A 21,225-nucleotide genomic window follows, 5' to 3' on the forward strand; every position below is an offset into this window, starting at 1 on the left:
TCGAGGGATAACAATGTTGTTTATTGCTTGGGGGTCCTGGACAAACCTCCACCCTTGGCCCTTAGGTTTTATCATTGATAAAATGGGAGTGCTACAGGGGCTAGTCCGAGGGATAATAAGATCTTGAACTTTGTAATCTTCTATTATGGGCCTTGTGCCTTAAAGTGCTTCTTTACTTATATTACTATATATATACATTCTGGGAAGAGGCTTTGAAGGATATATTTGAATCTTGATGAGAGGTACATGTGAATTTTGCCAAAATCAGTTGGAGATTTTGCCCAAAGGAGGATGGTAGCTGATTCAATATGGACAAATTATCAGTGTTTCCAGAATCAGCTCTGCTATCAGAGACAGAGCAAATAAAAGGTGTCAAAAGGTCATTTAATTCACCTGATTGGTTACTTTGATGACTACTGTCAAATTCTAGAATTATTTACTCTTTTTGGAGAAAATTCCAGCATAATACTTCTTTAAGAAATCTTGGCCTAATAAATGGATAGGGGCAGAGGAACTAAAGAGAAAAGGGTGTGGATCTCTCAGAGAGCCTAAGAAAAACAGAATAGGTTCAGAAACAGGAATCTGTTGAGATTCATTAGAGATCCCCACTATTTAAACATTCTGGTACTAGAGTATGGCTCTCTTGTCAGTTAGTACTGGAAGAGACCCAACCCTAATCTGGAGAAGTGTTTCTCCAAGATGATTAAGAGGGAATATTGGGAAGAGCCTCTGTTGTTCCTTTGAGCCTCATCATTGAGAACTGGATGGACATTGGAAAAGTTGGTCAAAGGGCTGCAAGTGCCTAAAGCACTTAAATTTGTAACAATCTCTTTTCCAATATCATTGTTTTGCAGTAACAGCAGAAACAAGAAGAGTTTTGGTTTCCCTTAGGGGCCCTCATTTGCTGGAGTTGAAGATTAAGCATTTTAGCAGTCTTCCTTTTAGGTGACTCATTTAGAAAGTTTGTTTGCCAGATTAACTAAATGTGGAGTAGACACAGTTTCTCATTCCATCCTGGTCCTTTTTACTAGAAAGGTAAGGCCCTGATTCAGTCCATTAATAAACATAGAATTAAAAGCTACCTTGGTGGAATCAATATCTGAAGGAAGACAAGAATTTTCTTTAAAAATAATCCGAAGTCAATTATAATAGTGATGAACATGTTCTTCAGATTTTTGTGTGCAAGTCTGACTTTTGTCCCAATCAACAACCTTTGGAAAAGCCCTAGGAATTGTCCAATGAAGTTGTGTAGTGATTGCCTGAACCTAATCATATAATAAGTTAGCAGGCTGATCTCCTGGTTGTAATACTAGAGACCTTTCAAAGTTTTCCCAGTTATCGGTTTTCATCCAATGCTGGGCCTGGCCTTCAGTGACAAGCATATGAACTAGCTGATGTAAGTCAGAGAAACCAGGTTGATAAGTTTGAATGACTGTATTAAATTCCTCAGAAAATATCTGAGGATCTTTGGTTATTTTGGGAAATTCCTTGACTATGACTCACAGTTCAGCTTTAGTGTAGGACATATAAGAAATTAAAGATTTAGCCTCTGGATCCTTAGAAGACTTAATTTTAAAGAAACAGATTCTAACAAATTCAGAGGAAAGGGGAGTGGAGAGAGTTTCAGAGAAAAGGGAAATTTGGTGACAGAAATAAGATAGGGGAATTGAGAGTATAGCCTCAAAATACCAATCAAAATAGGCATTCCATTCAGTTTGGGAAATTTTAGAGCTATGGTAGTCTAATTTGGTTTTAAGAAAATTAAATTTGGGGATTTCAAACTTTCCCATAATGGTCATTAACTTTCTAAATTGCCTTTGGTTAGGTTGGTCCATTTAGTTAGAATTGTGCATGAGGAAGGGCTGTGGTTTTTAAACATAAAGTCAGCGCAAAGTCCCTGTGTCGGGGGGTAACCTCAAAATATTTAGGTAACTAGGATCTCGTTTATCAGGGTTTCTTCTCTAGAGTGGAAGAATAATTTTCAAATGGCCTAAACAGCTTACAGCTCAAACAGTTTACAGTTCAAACAGTTTAAAGAGCTCAGATAGCTCTGGAGGCTTGAAACTCAAACAGCCTGCAGGCCTAATACCAGCCAGTTCTAAGGAAACAGCTTGGTCCTGGAGGAGCCAGGCCGAAGGCTCAGCCCAGTTCCCATAGGACAACCCCTATTTCAAAGGAATGGGCCAAAGGCTGAACTGGCACAGCTCCAATAAACCAGCCTCCCCCTCACCCCCTACCCCATTTCCAAAGGAATGGGTTGAAGACTAGCCACTTCCAGGAGAAACAGCTCCTGTTCCAAAGGGAATTTGCTGAAGGTTAACACAGAATGCCAAATGAGTACTCACATACAAAACAAGGCCTTAACCAGAAAGGATGAAACTTTAAATTGATCCCAAGTAAAACCTGGAGAGCTTCAAAATGCAAAGAGAACATGAGCTCAGATCCAGGAGAAAGATGTACCTTCAAATCCCAGGGTCAGCAAGAAAAGCAGTGAGTGACAGTGGGGTCTCACACCTGTTTGATTACCAGCTCTGGAACCTTCTCTGACCCCCCATATGGGCCACCAAAATGTTGACCTAAAACAGACTGCCAGTTATTACTCCAGCAGAGAATTGCATTTTGGGGTCTGCAACCATGGTGAGCCACAGGCAAGTCCTTGTGTGGCTAGGGTAGGAGAACACTTTTATAGAGGGGAAAAGGAAGTTGGGAGGGCTACAGTAAACAAAGAGTCTATGACCTTTCATTGGCTGAGTCCTTGCCAGGAAAGAAGAGGAGTTGCAGGGTGTGAGAGCTCCCCCTTCTGGTCTCCTGACTCCATTTAATTGGGGTTTCTGTTCATTAATTTTTTTTTTACATCCCTGAGGGAGGCTGGGCTGCTTGCCCCACTTCCAGGACCAAACACCACCCTTGTCCTCTGATGTGAGAGAGATCCCCTTACCCTGCGAGGGCCTACCCAGTGAGAAGGAAGGAAAGAAGCTGCCCCAGGACCCCCAGAAGCCCACCCTGCTTGTGCCTGTGGAGTCAAAACTCTGAGCACTGCATAAGTTGTGCTGTGGGCCCACATCTCCACCTGCCCCAGCCTGTCTTCTTTCCCCATTCTGTCCGCCTGGCCTGTGTCTGCCCCCAGACAGGCCAAGCCATAGGGTATCGTCCCTTGTCCAGGAGACCCAAGCTGGAATGACCAGGGTCCAGTGTCCTTGCTTGCTGCTGAGCTCCCTGCCCCACCTGCCTGGAGGTTGCTACGTCCTCCCCACACCACTGTGGGGGCTCCTTGGCATTGTACAGATGAAGGTTAAAGGGATGGGGAAGGCCTGACCCCAGGGAAGCTGATCCTTAGGACATGCCATGCATGCATAGCAGGGATTGTGGCCTGGCTGTGCACATGTGTGGAGCTGTGTGTGGGTGCCATGTGTGGGTACAGGGGTTGTGTCCTGTGCACTTTTCTTGGGGGCATCATGAAGGGGCCATTGGTGCCCCTGGTTCTTAGCCCCCAGCCTGGCCCTGGTGACAGGGGAGATTCACACTGGCATGTCCCTCCGGAGAGCAGAGGCCTCAGCCACTGTCCCTGAGGCCCACGAGGGAAGCTGCCATGAGTCTTCATTCTCTAGAACAGGAAATGAGGCTTGCCCCTGGCCAAACATGCTGCCCTTCTTCTCAGACCTGGTCTTATTCCTGACCCTGTGGCCTCTTGGTGGGGCCTGCTGGGAGAAGGGCAGGTGGGGCAGGGGGCACTGAGCTCCTGTTCTAGGCTGGGTCTCATGCCCAGTGTCCACTTCTCCTTATTCCCCACCTGCCCTGGGGCATGTTCCCCTAGGGCTTCTTGACCCCAGGGGCCTCCTGGGGTTTCACTGTGTCTCACTGAGGAGAAAGCTGGAGGGTCCACCTGGAGGGTGTTGCTGGAGCCCCTGCCCTTTATCAACCATCTAGGGCATTGGTCCATACTGGACACACAAACAGGTACTCTGGAATGCACACGTGCACATACATACTCGTACATATGCACTGTGCACACACACACACATTTGTACTCACATGGGCAAACATACAAATGAACACTTGCATATGCACACACATGCACTTGTAGGTGCACTTGCATAACACACTCACACACTTGTATTCACACATGCATACACTCACACTAGTATACTTGCATGCACGAGCACACTGGCATACATGCAGTCACATGAACACAATATACACGTACACACATGAGCAATTTCACACATGCATTCACATACATGAACACATTGCACACACTCTGGCATGCTTGCACACATGCAATCACATGTATACATTACACCCACACCCATGCAGTTACACACACAAACACTTGCGTGTATGCACACTTGTACGTATATGCACACATTTGCACATGCACAGGTACACTTGCACACATGTGATGACACTCATAAGAACTCATAAGAATTCAGGTTCACATGTGCTCTGGTCACACCAGCTGTGCCCACCTTCACCCATACAAGCCATCCTCTTTTCTTCTCTGGACTTTGAGTTTCAGTTGCCCCCCACACCCTCCCTGTTCCCTCTATCTGGTCAGCTTGTGGTCCGCCCTCAGGGTCCAGTTCCTACAGGCTTCCACTCTGCAATGCCAAGCCTCTCAGATGGTTATCTATAATCCTATACCTGAGCAGTGGTAATCTGTTCCCACATGCTTCTTGAGGGCAGGACTGTTCCAGGAACATAACCCCACCCAGGAAATTCCTGCCTGGTTTAATCAGCAGTGACTCACCCTGGCTGCAGTCTTCCCAGGGGCTCTGAAGGCTCAGGCCCAAGCAGAGGTAGAAAAGATGGGCTCAGCCCCTCACGGCACTAGGTCACTGTCTACTACAGGGTGGGCAGCCAGTCCAGGTTCAGACCATGGACGTGGTCGAGCTGGGAGCTGAGCCCATGGGCGTGGGTGTCAGAACTGGGCCTTTACATGTACATACACAGGATCACCAACAAGTCCTGAATTCCCAGATCTGGGGCTTCCCCATAGCCCTAGGGTTTTGATGGGGCCACACTCCCGACCAGGATGGCTCATGGATGAGGGGTGCTGGACCTCTGCTCTGAGACTTGAACATGGAGCAGGGACCCAGGTCCAGCCCCGCTCAGGAAAGGGCCAACTGCATGGAGGTGGAAGGAGGGGAGGAAGGTGAGAATTGGGTGAGAAGGACCCACTGCCCTCCTCATTAGTGGGGCACTACCCAGGATGGACACAGGTAACAGTGGTGGAGAAGGGCCAGCACAGGTACCCACAGGCCACAGCTGGAGTAGACTTAGTGTGAAGCATGTCTAAACCCCCTTCAGGCAGGGACAGTAAATCAGAGGTAAAGCTGGGAAGAGGCTCAGGACCCAGGTACCCAGGAAGAATGTGAGTCCTGGTGAAGCTGAGGGAACAGTGATGGTTCAAATTCAAGGCAGGTTGTTGCGCAGGGATAGACATAGGACCAATGGGATGGAGCTGGGAGTACAGGGACACATCAAGCATCTATGGCCAGTGGATTTCACCAGGAGTACAAAGACCATTTGGGGAAAGAAGAATCTCATCAACAAATGATGCTGGGACAATTGGATAGCCACACACAAAAGATGGAGTTGGACCCCTAGCTCAAATTAACCCCCCACGTCAATTAATCAAAATGGGTCCTAAATGTAAAACTATAAAACTCATAGAAGAAAACACAGGGACAAATCATGATCTGGGATTTGGCAATGAATTCTTAGATATGACACTACAAGCAATAAAAGAAAAACAGACTTCATCAAAATTAAAAACTTTTGTGTATCAGAGGACATTATTAATAAAGTGAAAGACAATGTACAGGAGAAAAATTTTGCAAATCATATATCTGAAAAGAGTTTAGTATACAGAATATATAAGGAATTCTTTCAACTCACCAACAAAAGGACAAACAACCCAGTTAAAATGGGCAAAGGACTAATAGACATTTTAAAGACAATATACAAACGGTCAGCAAGCACATGATAAGATGTTCATCATTATCAATCATTAGGGTCATGCAAATTAAAACCACAACAAAATACTACTTTACACATGCTGAGATACAAGAAAAAGGGTGTATGGGGGGGGGGGAATAACAACTGTCAGCAAGGATGTGTAGAAATTGGAATCTGTGTACACTGCTGGTGAGAATGTAAAGTGGTACATCCACTTTGGAAAACAGAATGATGGTTAATCAAATATAGAATTACCATATGACCCAGCAACTTCACTCCTAGGTAATGGAGTCCCTAGGACCGAAAACAGGGAGTCGAGCAAATACATGTACACCCATATTCACAGCAGCACTATTCACAATAGTCAAAAAAATGAAAACAGCCCAATATTCACCAATGGATCATTCAGCCATAAAAAGGAATGAAGTACTGACACATGCCACAACATGGATGAATCTCAAGAATATTGTGCTAAGTTAAAGAAGCCAGACACAAAAGGCCACATTTTATTTGATTCCATTTATATGAAATGTCCAGAGTAGGCAAATTCACAGAGACAGAAAGCAAGTTGGCGGTTGCTAGGGGTCAGGGGGAAAGGAATGGGGAGAAACTGTTTATTGGCATTTTATTTGGGGGTAACAAAATGTTCTGGAACTAGACAAAGATGGTGGCTTCACAACATTGTGAATGCACCAAATACCACTGAACTTAAAATGGTTACTTAGAGGGCTTCCCTGGTGGCGCACTGGTTGGGAGTCCGCCTGCCGATGCAGGGGACACGGGTTCGTGCCCCGGTCCGGGAAGATCCCACATGCCGTGGAGCGGCTGGGCCCGTGAGCCATGGCCGCTGAGCCTGTGCGACCGGAGTCTGTGCTCCTCAGCGGGAGAGGCCGCAGCAGTGAAAGGCCCGTGTATCACAAAAAAAAAAAAAAAAGGTTACTTAAAAATGGTTACTTGCATGTTATGCAAATTTCACCTCAATAAAAAGTATAAGGGTAGGTGGGGTAGTTGGGGGTGACCAGGACATGGTGCACAGAGAGAGAGTGCAGTAGGACAGGAGCAGAGACTCTGTCCTGTAGGGATGAGGGGACCACCAGTGGTGTCTTCTCAGAGACTGTTGATAGCCCGCTCAGTGTGGACTGGGGAGTCCCAGGAAAGGTGGGACCTCTCCCATAGCACCTTAGCCTCATCAACACCTCTGCACCCCAGGCCCCTGTGCTGACTCAAGACAGGCAAGGAAAAGGAGAGTCAGACAGGGCCAAGCCACACCTGCCTAGGGTAGATGGCCATGGGGGGTCAGCAAACATGCCTGTAGTGTTGGCTTCCCCCAGTGGACACCAGACTGCTGCCTGAGGGTGGGGCCCAGGACTTGGAAGCCGCTGGCCCATGTACCTAGCATCATAGCCCACCCTGGGCCTGCAGGGAGCCATCTCCCACCACAGGCAGGCCAGCTGGTCCATACAAGTTCAGTGATACCTGTCTTAGTGCCTCTGGGCCACCCCTCAGGGAAAGCTCAGAGGTGTCCACACTGAGGCTCCCTCCCCTCCCAGGGCCCTGGCCACCCTGCGGCCTTCTCAGCAGTCTCCCTTGGCCCCTCTACTGCACCCCCAGGCCCTGGGCCACACCCTCCAGACCCTACCACAGGTGAGTCCTCTAGCCTACTCTACCCTAACCCCAGTCATGGAGCCCACGGCCAGGGCACACTGCCATGATGGGTGACCACTCCCTGGCTGTGTGGGTCATGTGGAACAAGGAGTACTTCCGTCAGACTTTTTTCAGGGGAGGGGTCTTACTAACTGGGTACTATCGCTTCTGGAGAAAGGGGTTCACACGCCACAGGCTTCAGAGTCATTAGGCTACAAATGCAGATCTCTGGGCTCCCTAGGGTTCTGGTCCTGGCCTGTTGTGGGGCTCAGGAATTTGTATTTGTACCTTGAAACCCAGGTGAGGCAGGGAGGGGTCAGAGCCCTACAGACCCTGAAGGAGTGAGCCTCAGGTGCTGGAGGGTGTCACCCCTTCCCCTGCCCAACTCAGCTGCATCCCTGAAGCCCCTTCCCTCGGTGACCCAGCAACTCCACTGATGTGCTGGGTGCTACAGCTGAGGCTCCTCCTTCAACTGGCTCTCTGAGGGGAGGACACCCAGAAAACCAACACGGCCCTCAAGAAGCCCACACTCCGGATGCTAAGACAGGCTAACTCCAGAGAAGGAAGCAGAGATCCCAGCCACTCCTTTTTTTTTTAAGGAATTCCTTCATTTTTATTGTTTATTTATTTATTTATTTATGGCTGTGTTGGGTCTTCGTTTCTGTGCGAGGGCTTTCTCTAGTTGCAGCGAGCGGGGGCCACTCTTCATCGCGGTGCGCGGGCCCCTCACTATCGCGGCCCCTCTTGTTGCAGAGCACAGGCTCCAGATGCGCAGGCTCAGTAGTTGTGGTTCACGGGCCTAGTTTCTCCACGGCATGTGGGATCTTCCCAGACCAGGGCTTGAACCCATGTCCCCTGCATTGGCAGGCAGATTCTCAACCACTGCGCCACCAGGGAAGCCCCACTCCTGTTCTTGAAGCCCCACTCCTGTTCTTGAAGTCTGTCGAGTATGTGTGAAATCAGATATTCTGAGTATTTCACCATTCAGGACTTTCCAAAACTTTCAGGAGACAATGCAGGGCCAGAGGCAGCAGCAGTGGGTGAGACCCTGGGCAGCAGCCCACCTCTTTTAGCCCTTCTGAGGGATGATGCTCTGGGGTCCAGCGGGCCAGGATGCTATGTGGAGGAACAGCCTGTGCTGAGCTCTGAGAGAAGGAACTATACTATCCCGGTAAGCTGGGGTCTTGGCCAAGCTTGTGCAGCAGGAGAGAGCAGGAGCAGGGTGCCGGGAACTGCTGGCAGAGAGAGGTAAAGCCCCTGCCTGGAAGGGGTCTCTGGGGAGTTGGGGCAGGGCCAGGAGGGGACTGATGAGCTTAGCGTCCTTGGGGTGGGGAGCCCAGGCAAGAGCGGGGCGGGGCCTGGGTGGGACATGGTGGCCAAGCTGGGGCTGCAAGACCCGCTTGGCCTGAGGACCAGATGCTGGGGGTACCTGGGAGATCCCAGTTCTTAGCCACCCAGGGCAAGTTCGGGCCTCTCTCCTGCCTGTACAGCTCTCTTTCATGCATCACCCTCTCATTCATTCAGGAGGTCCATCCCTACTCAGAGAGTGCAGCCAGCCTGGGATATAGGGACCCCTCCAAGGGCAATAGGGGGCAGGTTAAAGGAGGTGATGTGTACGTCAGTCCCAGCCAACCCAGGGGTTGCCTAAGCACAAGGAAAACCCTGACTGCAGAGCCCAGGCCTGATTGCCCAGGAGAGAGCATATACCTGTGGGCCTAAGACACCAGAAACTCAAGGCTGGGATTGGCTGTGGGCCTTTGGCCCTCCTGTGAGTCATCTTGGTGGCCCCACTGGTCCTGGCCCACCCCAGGGAACAAGAGGGCGGTTCCACCCTTCCTGGAAGCAGCAGGCCAGTCTAGTTCCGGTGATGCCATGAGGATTTTCTAAATTACGTTTCCGGTCCATCACATGGGTCAGAGGCAGCCTTGAGGGACAGGCCAGGAGCTGGTCCCTTCCCTCTCTCCTCCAGACTGCAGCCCAGACATCCCACCCCTACTGCTTTGCCCCACAGAGCCCACCGAGTGTCTCTCCAGCATCTGGGGACCTGAGTCTAGATTCTGCCAAGAGGAACTGGGATTCAGAGCGGCTTCCTGGACCCTGGGCCTGGCCTCCCCTGCTGTCTCTGACTAGGGAAGTTCCAGCATGTCCTCCTGAGCCAAGGCCCCTCTGCCACCCCCTGCAAACCCCGTTACATCCCAACAGTTCGTCAACAATCCATGGGCATCCAGGGCTGCATGGTTTGTGAATCAGAGCATCCCTTGGTCAGCACCCAGAGTCCCACTCTGGTCAGGAGACCCCAGGTCTCCCTTTCCTCACTCCAAAAAACCTGACTGTGAGTGTGCCTGGAGCTCCCACTCACTGTGGGCCTCTCTACAGTGGTGAGGCCACCCTGTATCCCATTGCTCAGTCCCCTCCCAGGACATCACAGATAGAATTCATAGGTGGTACCCTCCAAGCACCTCACAGGTAGATGTTAAGTATCAAGGAGTGGCGGGGACAGGAGCCTGTCTGGAGGGGGAGATTCCTGGCTGGTGGCTGGGGGGCAAGCACAGGGAAGCATTTGGAGTCTCTTGGAGGAGCAGTAAGTGGAGAGAACTGCAGGGATGTGGGGAGGGTGTCTGTTTTAAGATGGTCTTAGAGCGTGAGTGTAAACTGATGAGATGATCTAGGACGGGTTGGTAAACTATGGCCCGTGGGCCAAGTCTGACTGCCACCTGTTTCATAAATGAAGTTTTATTGGAACAGCCACACCCCTTTGCTTCTATATTGTCGCTGGCTGCTTCTACTCTACAATGGCAGAGTTAAGTACCTAGTTGTAACAGAGACCATAATCAGCTAGATTAAAGCCACCGGGGACCACTGGGGAGGATGGGAAAGATGTACACGATGTGCTCCTGTCCTCATTAAAGGAAACTGCATGGTTGATGAGGCTTGGACAGAAACAACCAAGTATGACAGCTGAGCACCCTTCAAACTGTCCCCTGGGGGGCTATAGCTGTGACTCAACTCCAGCATGCTGTTGCTCAGAGAGTGAAGTACACATGTGCAGGCCTTGGACCTTCTCCTCTCTTGAGGCCTCTGTCTCAATACCTGCTCTACTTCGCCTGGGCTGCTCCACCTCACTCAGGCTGCCAATGAGGCCCGATGTGCACCTGAGATGGAACCTCCAACTCATCAATAATTTTGGATAAAGTCCCAGGTCTTATGGGTCTTACACCACAGTTGTTGGGTGGGGACACATAAGGATTTAAACACACAGGAGAGCTTCAGACAGTATGAGTGCTACAAAGACTCTGGCAGGATCCTGACCATGCACCTGCCCCATGAGGCTCCTGTTCACTTGGTGGGGTTTTACCTGAGTTTTTGCTTCTCTTCCACTCTAGCTTTTCCAGGCTGCCAGATGGTATCTATCAGTTGAGAATTTGCACCTGTTCTGTTCTGAGGTCCCGCCTGTGGTTTCTATTCCCATCATGTGAGTGCAGAGTCTAGTCTTACCAGAAAAACAAGCTCATTTAAAGGGCCCGAAGATGGTTTTTCAGAGACACTAGTCTGCCATTTCTTGATCTACCAGCTTTCCGAATAAAGTCGTATTCCTTGCCTCAAAAAATAAATAAATAAAGGGCCCAAGAAGCAGCAGGCCCTTACTGACCAGGTGGCCAAGCTGGAAGGGCCTGGAGAGGGAAGGAAATGCCTGGGACCACATGGCCGTACAGCTGGGACAGGTCTCTTGGCTGCCAATCATTCCTCTGAACAAAAAGGACAGAGATGATGACACAGGGGTTGTCCAAACAGGAGCCCCCCCACTCCTCCTTAAAATATCTTCTCTGACTCCAAACCATATTTGGGCCCAAGAGAACAGCCCACAAGGCTCCAGCAATGGCCTTTGTAAATGCCAAAGCCACAGCCTTCATCTGGGGCATGAGAGAGGCCAGACACAGGCTGCGGGAGCAGAGCACACACACAGAGATCTCAGGAGGGACTCCCGTTCTGTCACCAAGAGGCACCGACCTGTGCGAGGCATTGCCTGGCGCTGGTCACAAACGTGGCTCAGAGGGGCTCCTGCTGGATGGTTCTGTGCTTCACATGACGACACCATCAAAGGATGCCAGAAGAGGTGGCTGGACATGCAGCTTCTCACCTGGGAGATGCAGGATAATCCTACATGCCTCAGCCCAGGTGCATGGTGAGTGATGTAGGAGAGCTAGCTGTCACTGCATCAGCATCGTTATGCTTTCTGTTAGCTTTTATTCCTACCTCCATCTGAAGTCACTATCCTTTTCCCAAATTTCCTTTCTTGTAACTAATCTATTTTCTGAGATATTTTATGCATCCTTTAGAAGCTGCTCTAAAAACTTTTGGAACAAGGTACATTGAGTATATGCTGTGTGTGTGCCTGTCTGCATGTGCCTGCACGTTTCCATGTGTCTGTGTGTCTGCATGTTTCTGTGTGGGACTGCAGGTCTCCTCATGCCTGTGTGTCTCCATGAGCATCATGTGCCTGAGTCTGTCTGCACATATGTGTCTGTGTGTGTGTATGCCTCTGTGTGTGCACACACAGGGACATATGAATAAATAACTGCATAATTACCTCTGAGTTGGTGGGGGATGAAGTCCCAGAACAGCTCCCCCACATTGGTTTTAGTGGATTAGCACATGGCTCCAGGAGCCCATGTGATGGAAGGCTTGCTTCCATGGAGTGGCCGCCAAAGGTGATGGAGATACAACCTCCTCCTTCTGGGCCCAGTTCCATGGGAAAGAAGTTTGTGTGACAAAATCTTGAATGTATAGAAACATTGCATAACATTACAAATGTACCTGACATCATAGGAAGACATGAAACTTGACAGCAGCTCATGGTTGGCATTGCTCCTCAGGGCATGCGTGGCCAGAGAGTTCTTCTGATGGCCCTTGGAGCCTGGGCTTCCAGAGTCAAACACTCTAGCTGTGTCTGCAAGTCAGAGTTTTACCTGAAAATAACCTCCTTTTCCTTATGTAGATTAAAAAGTAACTAGGGAAGACAACTACTTTTCCAGCATAAATTTCCCCTCTTCTTTCCTCTCACAAAGAATATCTGCTAAAATAGTTTTGAGAATATCACCACAAGGTGTACTAAAAAGCAACCATCAGTCTGGAGGGGAGGTGCACAGGCTCCCACCCTGCAGGGCACCTGGTGAAAATGTGTCTGCACAGTTACTACTGCAAACAGTTCTTCAGGACCAGTTATTATCATAGGAATTAATGTTTAATGGTCAATCCATAAATAAGATGAGAATTGCAATTGAAGAACAATCCCAGAGAGAAGATCATGGATTTAAAGCTTGATTTCAAATCAGTCTAATGATACACTTACTACTATGTGTTTAAACTGTGACTTTTACCACGGTAGTCAAGGAAGAGGCTGTTTTATGGTCAGTATCAGCTACAATTTATTTTGTTGGTTTTACAGGAAATGTAATGTTTTGTTTTTAAGTTTGCCTTGCAATGTCAAGACACTGATCCAGAAGCTCAGGGAAGGCAAACTTGTGTTGCAAAGCTCCACACAGATGCTTGCATTTTTAATCATAAATTAGAAAAGTCAGTAAGACGCACCCAACACTTGCAAGGACACTGGAGCCATCCCTAATCTATGCAGACATTTAGTTCCAATGTCTGTGGGTCACGGAAGAACCAGGAGGGTTCCAGAACTGCAGCATGCAGTTAGTACCTTAAAGAAGGACCCCAGACGGCTCTGCATGGAAGGTGGCGTGTGGGAAAAACCTATTTCTGCCGTGAACTCTTCAGCTTGCCCACATTCATCCAGAGATATGACAAAAGTAGGTATTTACATGCCCGTTTGGCCTTGGCCTAGCCTCCCGAGGTGACTCCACCCAGTATCCTGGTTTGTTTCCTCCTCCACAAGCCAGAGTTTCCTAAGTTTTTTTCCAGTTTTAAGCATTCCATATACATGTTTTTATTTTAAGCCAGCATGATCCTTTCTGAGAGAAAGTAAACACAAACCATTAATTAGTTGACCCTCATTATTTGCAGATTCTGTATTTGTGAATTTTTCTACTTTTTAATTTTGATTTCCTTAAAATTTTTGAAACTCATTTGGCCTCTTTCAGTGAAGACCTGAAAATACAGGACTAGAACTGGGGAGAAACACCTGACCTCCCGGGCAGGACGGTTTGGCCCAGAGGGTGGACTCAGAGGTTGTCTGCCCTATGCTCCTTCTCAGGGTAATACTGTTTTTGGCTCTCACCACAGCGGGGCCCTGAGCTGCCTAGGGGATGGTCCACTCTCCTTCTGCAGAGCCTCAGCTTCCCTTCCCTTTGTCAGGGGGTGGAGATTAAACCAGGAGCCTCTCTTCCTCCTAAACCCTCCTCAGCTGCCTCTCCTTGAGCTCTGTGCAGTATCGTCCGTCACTCAAGGAGAAGATGAGCCAGGCTTAGGAAGGGAGGTTGGACAGCAGCCTCCCTTTCCTCAGTGGAAAGTTGGCCCAAAGGCTTCCTTTGGCTGTAACAAGGCACTGCGTACACTGCAGTGGGGAGTGGGACCAACAGCAACTGGGGAGGAACTGACAGCACTCAGGGAGGATGGGGTCCAAGAGATGAGGCCATGAGGGTCCTACTTCCCCTTGGAGTGAGGAGCTGGGTGTGGGCCCACCCGCGGGGGTCACCATCCCTGTCTGGAGCCTGGGCCTAGGTGAGCTGGCATAGCTGTCTCATGCACATTTCCTTCTCCCATCCTTGGCTCTCAGCTGGCCAGGAGCCAAAGCCTGGCCAGCTAGGAGTGGCACCCCGCCCAGGGGGGAAGGAGGGTGGGGTGATACCAGGGAAGATGGTGATACCATTCTCTGCTGGTCTGCAGAGAACTTGGGGTGCCACAACTCCTGTCCTTCCAAGAGAAATTCTATGTCTGACCCAGCTTCCTCAGCCTTCCCAGAGTCCAGAGCTCGACCCAAGTTTCCCTGGGTGGTGCATTAAGAACAGGGACCTTGGTGTCCGGTGGGGCGTTGGGCCACTCAATGCCAGCAGCAGATGGGCCGAAGGGAGCCCCGTGGCTGTGCACATCCTGTGCCCTTCCCAGCTAGTCCTTGGAGTGCTCTGATGAACATGGGGTCCCTCTCACATGGAGGGAGGAAGCAGTGGAGGTGGAGATGGGAGAGCACAGGAAACTAGTGTAGTATGCCCCCACAAAGGATGTGTGTGCCTTGCTTATTTGAGAAACACAGGTGGGAGGTTTTAGTGCTGTGAAGCCACTTTGGCTAATGAATTTCTTTACCGCTGTGCCTTTTCAGAGGGACCATGTGGACCCTGCATTCACTAGGGTTCCTCAGGTCCCAGGACAGGGAAGTGACATCCTAGTGTTCATGCCAAAGTCCCACATCCTGGGAAACTCCTCCCTGGGGTGTGAAAGGTCCAGGGTCTGTGACTGAAGCAGAAGACTGGGAGAAGAGTAAAAAGTTCGTATGGTGGCCCCAAAACTTGATGAAAGCAGTACTGTTTGGTGTCCACTGGATAGGGCACAGATTGCTGGTCTTCCATAGTTACTGGGTCCTGTGACCTGTGACTCACACTGGTGGGCCACTCAGATGGAGTGATGTAGTCCAAGGACTGCTATGCTCTGTGCTGAGGTGGTACTAGTTAACTGTTGCATGGGGAGTGCACAGAGTATGAAAAACTAGTGCCAGTACAACCTGGCTGTCGCCAATAGGAAGCCTTCAACATCAGCTGGAAGGACCACACACCTGGATGGGAAGCCAGAGCCCACACAGAGCACAGGTATCACACGCTGGATCTGGAGTGGGCAAGGAGCAAGGGTTGACCACACACGTGGAGACCAAACTCAAGTCCCTCTGAGACGACAACACTTCTGCCCCAGACACAGGTTTCCATCTCCCTAAGGGACACCAATGTGCAGCTGACAGTAGTGGCTGCTAAGTATCTTTGGCACACCACCCAAACGAGCGCCATTCCCTCAACCGCCGTGGCTGAGAATACTCACATTTCCTACTTCAGATGTTGCAACTAACGTACTGTGGGTGGTAGAGGGGAAAGTCTGGAGCAGACAGCCTCAGATCCACCCTTGCCCAGGGCTGCACAGCTTCTTTGGCAGCTACTGCCCGACGACAGAACAGAACATGGCTGACCTCGGCTATTAGGAAGCAGAATTCCTTGTCCTGCCACAGGGCACCCTGGTCCAGGCTCCCAACCCACCCAGATCCTCTCACACACCCATGCACACACACTCACACCCCAACCCCTTCACGTGCACATAGGTCCCACACCCAAATCCATATACATACTCATGCACACATTCATTCACATCCACACACTCACACAAATCCTAAAATCACATGCGCACACACATATACACACACCCATGCACATACACACTCATGCACACTGAAACCTACACACATACCCATACACACACACCTCTAAATCCACCCACATACCCTCCATCACACACACCTGACCCCACACCCAATACACACACACACACACACACACACACACACACACACACACACACTCACGTACACACACCATTGTCCCGTGATGTGTCTTCACCCAGGCTCAGGAACACTGACAGCAACAGCACCAAGGAAGCCTGGTGGGCTACAAGGCAGAATACTCTCTCCCACTGGCTCCTCTGCCCTAGAGCCAGGCTAGCCCTCTCTCTTCCACCCCACAAGGCTGTTCCTGCTGCACCCTTGGACACCCCAGGCATGCATCCCCTGACCAAACCCAGCTCTGGAATCGGGAGCGAGAGAGGCCGGCCCTGGGCAGGGCTCCTGGTTAGTATCCTGTGCAAACCCTGGTGACCAAGGCCTGAGGAGCTGAAGGTTAGGGATTGAGGAGGCCAGGGGTCTGGTCAGAAAGTGAGATCCTAAGGATCTATCGTACAGCACAGGAAACTCTGCTCAATGTTATGTAGCAGCCTGGATGGGAGGGGAGTTTGGGGGAGAATGGATACATGTATGCATATGGCTGAGCTGCCTGGCTGTGCACCTGAAACTATCACAATGCTGTTAATCGGCGATACTCCAATGTAAAATTAAAAGTTTTAAAAAAAACAGGTGGGACGCTCATCAAGGAGCAGGGAGCCTCCCGTGGTCTGCTGATGTCTGCCCAAGCTGAGGGCAGCCTACGTGCAGAAACACTTGCACGGAAGGCTCCACGGTGTGTGCAGGTACCACTGTATCAGCTCAGTTATTGTTTTCAGAACACCCATCAGGGTTTCACCGTCTCCCTCTCTAGGCTTGGTGCCTGGAGGGTGTGGGTCCTTTGCTCCCCCCACCCTGACACTTTACCAAAGACAAGCAGCTCATCACAGTCCACCCCTTCCCACCTTCCATACACCCCAGATTCCAGCTGCTGGGAGATGCCACCTGAGCTCTGCACCAGCTGCACCCTGCCCCTTCCATCGCCTGTCCCCTCCACTTGGATGCCCTCCCCCTGCCCGTGTCCAAATTCCCTGCCATCTGACCATTGCCCAGCCCACTTCTGCCTCGCTGTGGCCATAAGCTCACTCTCACATCTTCCCAGGGGTCCTGAAGCGGGGGTCCAGGCAAGCCCACACTCAGAGGTGAGTGTGCTCAACAAATGAATGAGCAAAATACTTCCCGCACAAAATTTTATCTTGATCCTTTAGCACTGTACAGATAGCAGGACTGTATTAAAATAGGCCTCAATCTGTATCTCATTTTTATCAGACTCTGAACATAAGGAAAGAATTAAGCTTTGAAGGAGGTATCATTTCCAAATCCAAGCAGACTTTTGTTTTGGAACTTTCTCCCTTGAAAATTACTGAAAGCCAATACTGACAGGCATGCTTTACTTCTGAAATTGCAGAGTAATTTATTTATTTATTCAGGCCATGTGCTCGCTGGGATGGCATCTGGAGATAAACATCTGCTTTTGGTGAGAGTCTGCGATTTAGTCATGCCAAGCACACAGCAACTTCAGTCATACAAATGCACAAAATGTCCGGCCCTCTTTCTAAAATAAGAGACTGGTCAGAGGCGGATGCCAAGTGTGGAGTCCTTCCACAGGGACCGCCGACACCCTCCTGCAGGACTGTGCTTGTCCCAAGCAATGGGGCCTTCTTCTTTACAGGAAGGGGCCTTAGGAACGCCCACCCCTCCCTCTCCCCAGGACGCTGCCCAGGCCCTCTGCTTTCTGCTTCCTCACTCCCACCACCCATGCTCACCACTCCCCTGCTCAGAGACACACCCAAGCTGGAGGCTGAGGTTTAGGGCAATAAAAATAGCTTTTCCCAGCGGCATACACATCAGGAGCCCTCCCCTATGCCATCCAACTGGACTTCATGTAGCCATGACCCTAAATGGGGTTTGATGCCAACTGTGTGCCAGGAATGCCCTTATGGGTATAAATGTGCCCACTTGACCCCTAGCAGGCCCCACTGGAAGGGTGGAGGAACCCAGCTGCACGTGGGTATAGGTGATGCACCTAGACCCTAATGGGGGCTCCAGTATCACCTCTGGGCCTGCTTAGGGCTCACCCTGAATGCCAGCATGCTGCAGCCACCTGCCCTATCTCCCCAGGGGGAGTGGGGGCCAAAGCCAGAGAGCACAGACTGGGGCCTTGTCTCTGCTTCCTCTGCCAAGCACCCTCCTACAGGTGGGTCCCTCCCCACGGGGTTCCTGCAGCCCTGGTGCAAAGAGGAGAGCGAAGACGGTAGTCCCAAGGGGCTGCCACCTGGAGAATCTGCATCTCTGTCTCCCAGAGAATCACTCCATGGCAATTTCCAGAAAGGTTCCCAGGCACTGGACAGGTGAGCTCTGTTCCGTGCAGTCAGTCAATTCATCACAAGATCTGTCAACAGCACTGAGAACTTCACCCAGAACTTCAGACGCCCTGGCTAGTTCTCCCCATTCTGTTTCAATCAGAGGGAGCCTCCTAGTGCCCTGGGTGCTATCAGAAGATCCCTGCCCCACTTTGGGCCTCGGCCCCTCTCTCCATGGATGCTGAGCCCTTCCAAGGCAGGGACTGCCTCTCTTCCCTCCCAGAAGCTGAGGGGTGTTTGTTGAGGGTGTTGAACAAAGTGCTGATCTCAGTGCTGACCAGGAGGGCCAGACTTGTCTCAGGCCCAAACACGAGCAATTTGAGTTAGTGACCCTCTTGTAACAAGCAGGTAGGAAGGCGGGTTTTTGAACCACAGCATTACATGATGTTACATGATGGACAGGTCCCTGTGGCAGTTTCTCCAAAAGAAGTACAGTCACTGTTCGAGAGTGCCCTGGTTCCTGGAACACCTCCAGTGATAGGAGCTCACCACCTGTGCTCGATGACTGTCAGAAATGCTTGATGTCTACTGCACTGAAATGCTGTGGGAAGGAACTAAATTCAAGGGGATCCCGCTTTCAAACAGACAAGGTTCAAGCCCCAGAGGGCAGGGGGCTCTGGACTTGCTCTCCAATCAGGCAGAGCCAGTTTCCCATCAGAAACACTGTCTCGCCAATCCATCCACAGCACGCAGAGCGCTGAGGGACCCCACATGGAGCAGAGTGAGCTCCGTAGAGGCCTCACCCCTCAGGCCTGCATCTCTTCCTGCTCTCCCTTTGCACTGCCCTTCTCTTGGTGTGAGCTGTACCCACAAACAGCAGCAAACCACGATGTCCCCTCTCAGACCCTTACTCACACCCCTGGTCACTGGCAACTGGGCAGTGCCCTACTCGCTATATGGGGATCCTGGGCCCACAGTTACCTCCTGTCTGTCCTGACTTTATTGCTGGAAACACTGTGCACCACAATAGAAACCATTAAACTAAAAACATGCCGAACATGTGGAACAAATAGGAACATTTCTGTGGATGGGGCTGGTGTCCAGCTGGCCATTTTCATTGGAAGTCCCCAGCTGTACCTCCCTGGCCCGCTGCAGGTTCTGGTCTGGCTGTCACCCTGAAAACAGCCTGCTAGAACCATAGCAAGAGGTTCCTTTTGAGACGACAAAGGCACCTGGTCACGTCGCCCTCCAGGCCAAGAGGGTGAGGGGGTTTCTTCCCCACAGCTGCAGCCCTCATGATTGGCTTCATTGTGCTCCTTCCGTCTCCTCAAACGCGTGAAGGAGAGGAAGGGGACTTCTCCCAGGCCCTCGGCACTAACAGCCTCCTGGAACAGGAGTGGCTTCATAAAGCCCTTTCTTCACTCTCTCCTAGCTCCTGAAGCCAGTGTGAGGACATCTCACAGCCGTCAGGGGTGGGGGCGTCTCACAGAGAAGCAGAGAGGAAGTAAGCCTGGGCCAGGGGCTCTGCCTGGTTGTGACAGTGGATCTTCAGAATACACCTGTTATAGGTGCAGAAATGAATCTTCAAAGGTGGGAGGTAACTTACTGAAGTCCTACAGTCAGCAAGGAGAGCCAGCACTGTGGGTCGATGCGTCTACTCCTTGTGGGTGAGGAATGAGGGCCGGGCCACAGCTTTCCTGGATACTGGAAACAGAGAGGGGCAGATCCTAAGATACCCTCAAAATTCCTGCCCTGGTGTACACACAGCCTCTCCCAGTTATTTGATCAAACACTAATAAGGTGCTGTTGCAAAGGGATTTTGCAGATATATAGAATCAAAGTCCCAGATCAGTGGACCTTAAGATAGGAAGGTATCCAGGTGGGCCTGACCTAATCACATGACTTCCTTTAAAAGTAGTTTTCTCCAGCTGGTTGCAAAGGGAGAGTCCTAGGCTCACAGCATGAGAAGGATTTGGCCTCTGCTGCTAGTGTGAAGATTGAGGGGCCATGTGGCAAGGAACATGGGTGACCTCCAAGGGCTCAGAGCGGCCCAGCTGACAGCCAGAAAGGAAATGAGGACCTCAGTCTCACTGCTGCAAGGAGCTGAATTCTGCCAACAACCTGGATGAGCTTGGAGCCCCAGATGAGCCCAGATGAGGACGCAGCCCAGCCAACACCCTGATTTCAGAATTCTGGCCTCCAAAACTATGAGAGTAACTTTCTGTTGTTTCAAGCCACCCAGTTCGTAACACTTTGTTATGGTCCCGGGAAACAAATACAGATTCTATTACCCAGGAGTGGGGTGCCACTGCAACAAATACCTAAAAATAAGGAAGTGGCTTTAGAATTAGGTAATGCCTTGAAAAGTTTTGAGACACGTGATAGAAAAAGCCTAAACTGCCTTGAATAGACTATTAGTAGAAATATGGATGTTAAAAACTCTGCCAGTGAGTGCTCAGAAGGAAATGAGTAACATGTTATTGGAAACTGGAGGAAACTTATTATAAAGTGGCAGAGAACTCAGCTGAACTGTATTCTACTGTTGGGTGGAAAGCACAACTTGTAAATGAACATGAAGAGATAGATTTCTAAGCAAAGTTTTGAAGGTGTAGCCTGGTACCTCCTGGCTGTTTATAGTAACATTTTAGAGGGAAGAGATAAATTGAGGAAGGAACTAACAGAAATGATGAGCACCTGATGGTTTGGGAAATTCTCAGCCTGTTCAGATAGCAAAAGAGGCTAAAATTAGGAGATTCATGGTTGGGAAAGTGTGCACTGGTGAGAAAGCCAACAGTGTGGCTGAAGAGATTAAGGGTGTGACCTCATGGATGCACTCAACCATCTCAGCAGAAGCCAGGAATAGAGATGGTGTTACCCAGGAAGGATCTA

The 21,225-nt window shown here is 50.2% G+C and overlaps 1 protein-coding gene across 2 annotated transcripts in view; it reads right to left on the reverse strand.

Moving 5' to 3' along the window:
- Positions 1 to 5,215: 5,215 nt before the first annotated feature.
- The window catches only part of SNAP47 (synaptosome associated protein 47), an 87,525-nt gene continuing 71,515 nt past the window's right edge, over positions 5,216 to 21,225 (reverse strand). For both annotated transcript variants that reach the window (XR_010942236.1, XM_067732533.1), the window contains one exon: positions 5,216 to 20,040. The gene's annotated coding sequence lies outside the window, so the exon portion shown is untranslated. The remainder of the gene's footprint in view (positions 20,041 to 21,225) is intronic.

The sequence above is a fragment of the Pseudorca crassidens genome, chromosome 3 (assembly GCF_039906515.1).
Source record: "Pseudorca crassidens isolate mPseCra1 chromosome 3, mPseCra1.hap1, whole genome shotgun sequence".
In the NCBI taxonomy this organism is placed as follows: domain Eukaryota; kingdom Metazoa; phylum Chordata; class Mammalia; order Artiodactyla; family Delphinidae; genus Pseudorca; species Pseudorca crassidens.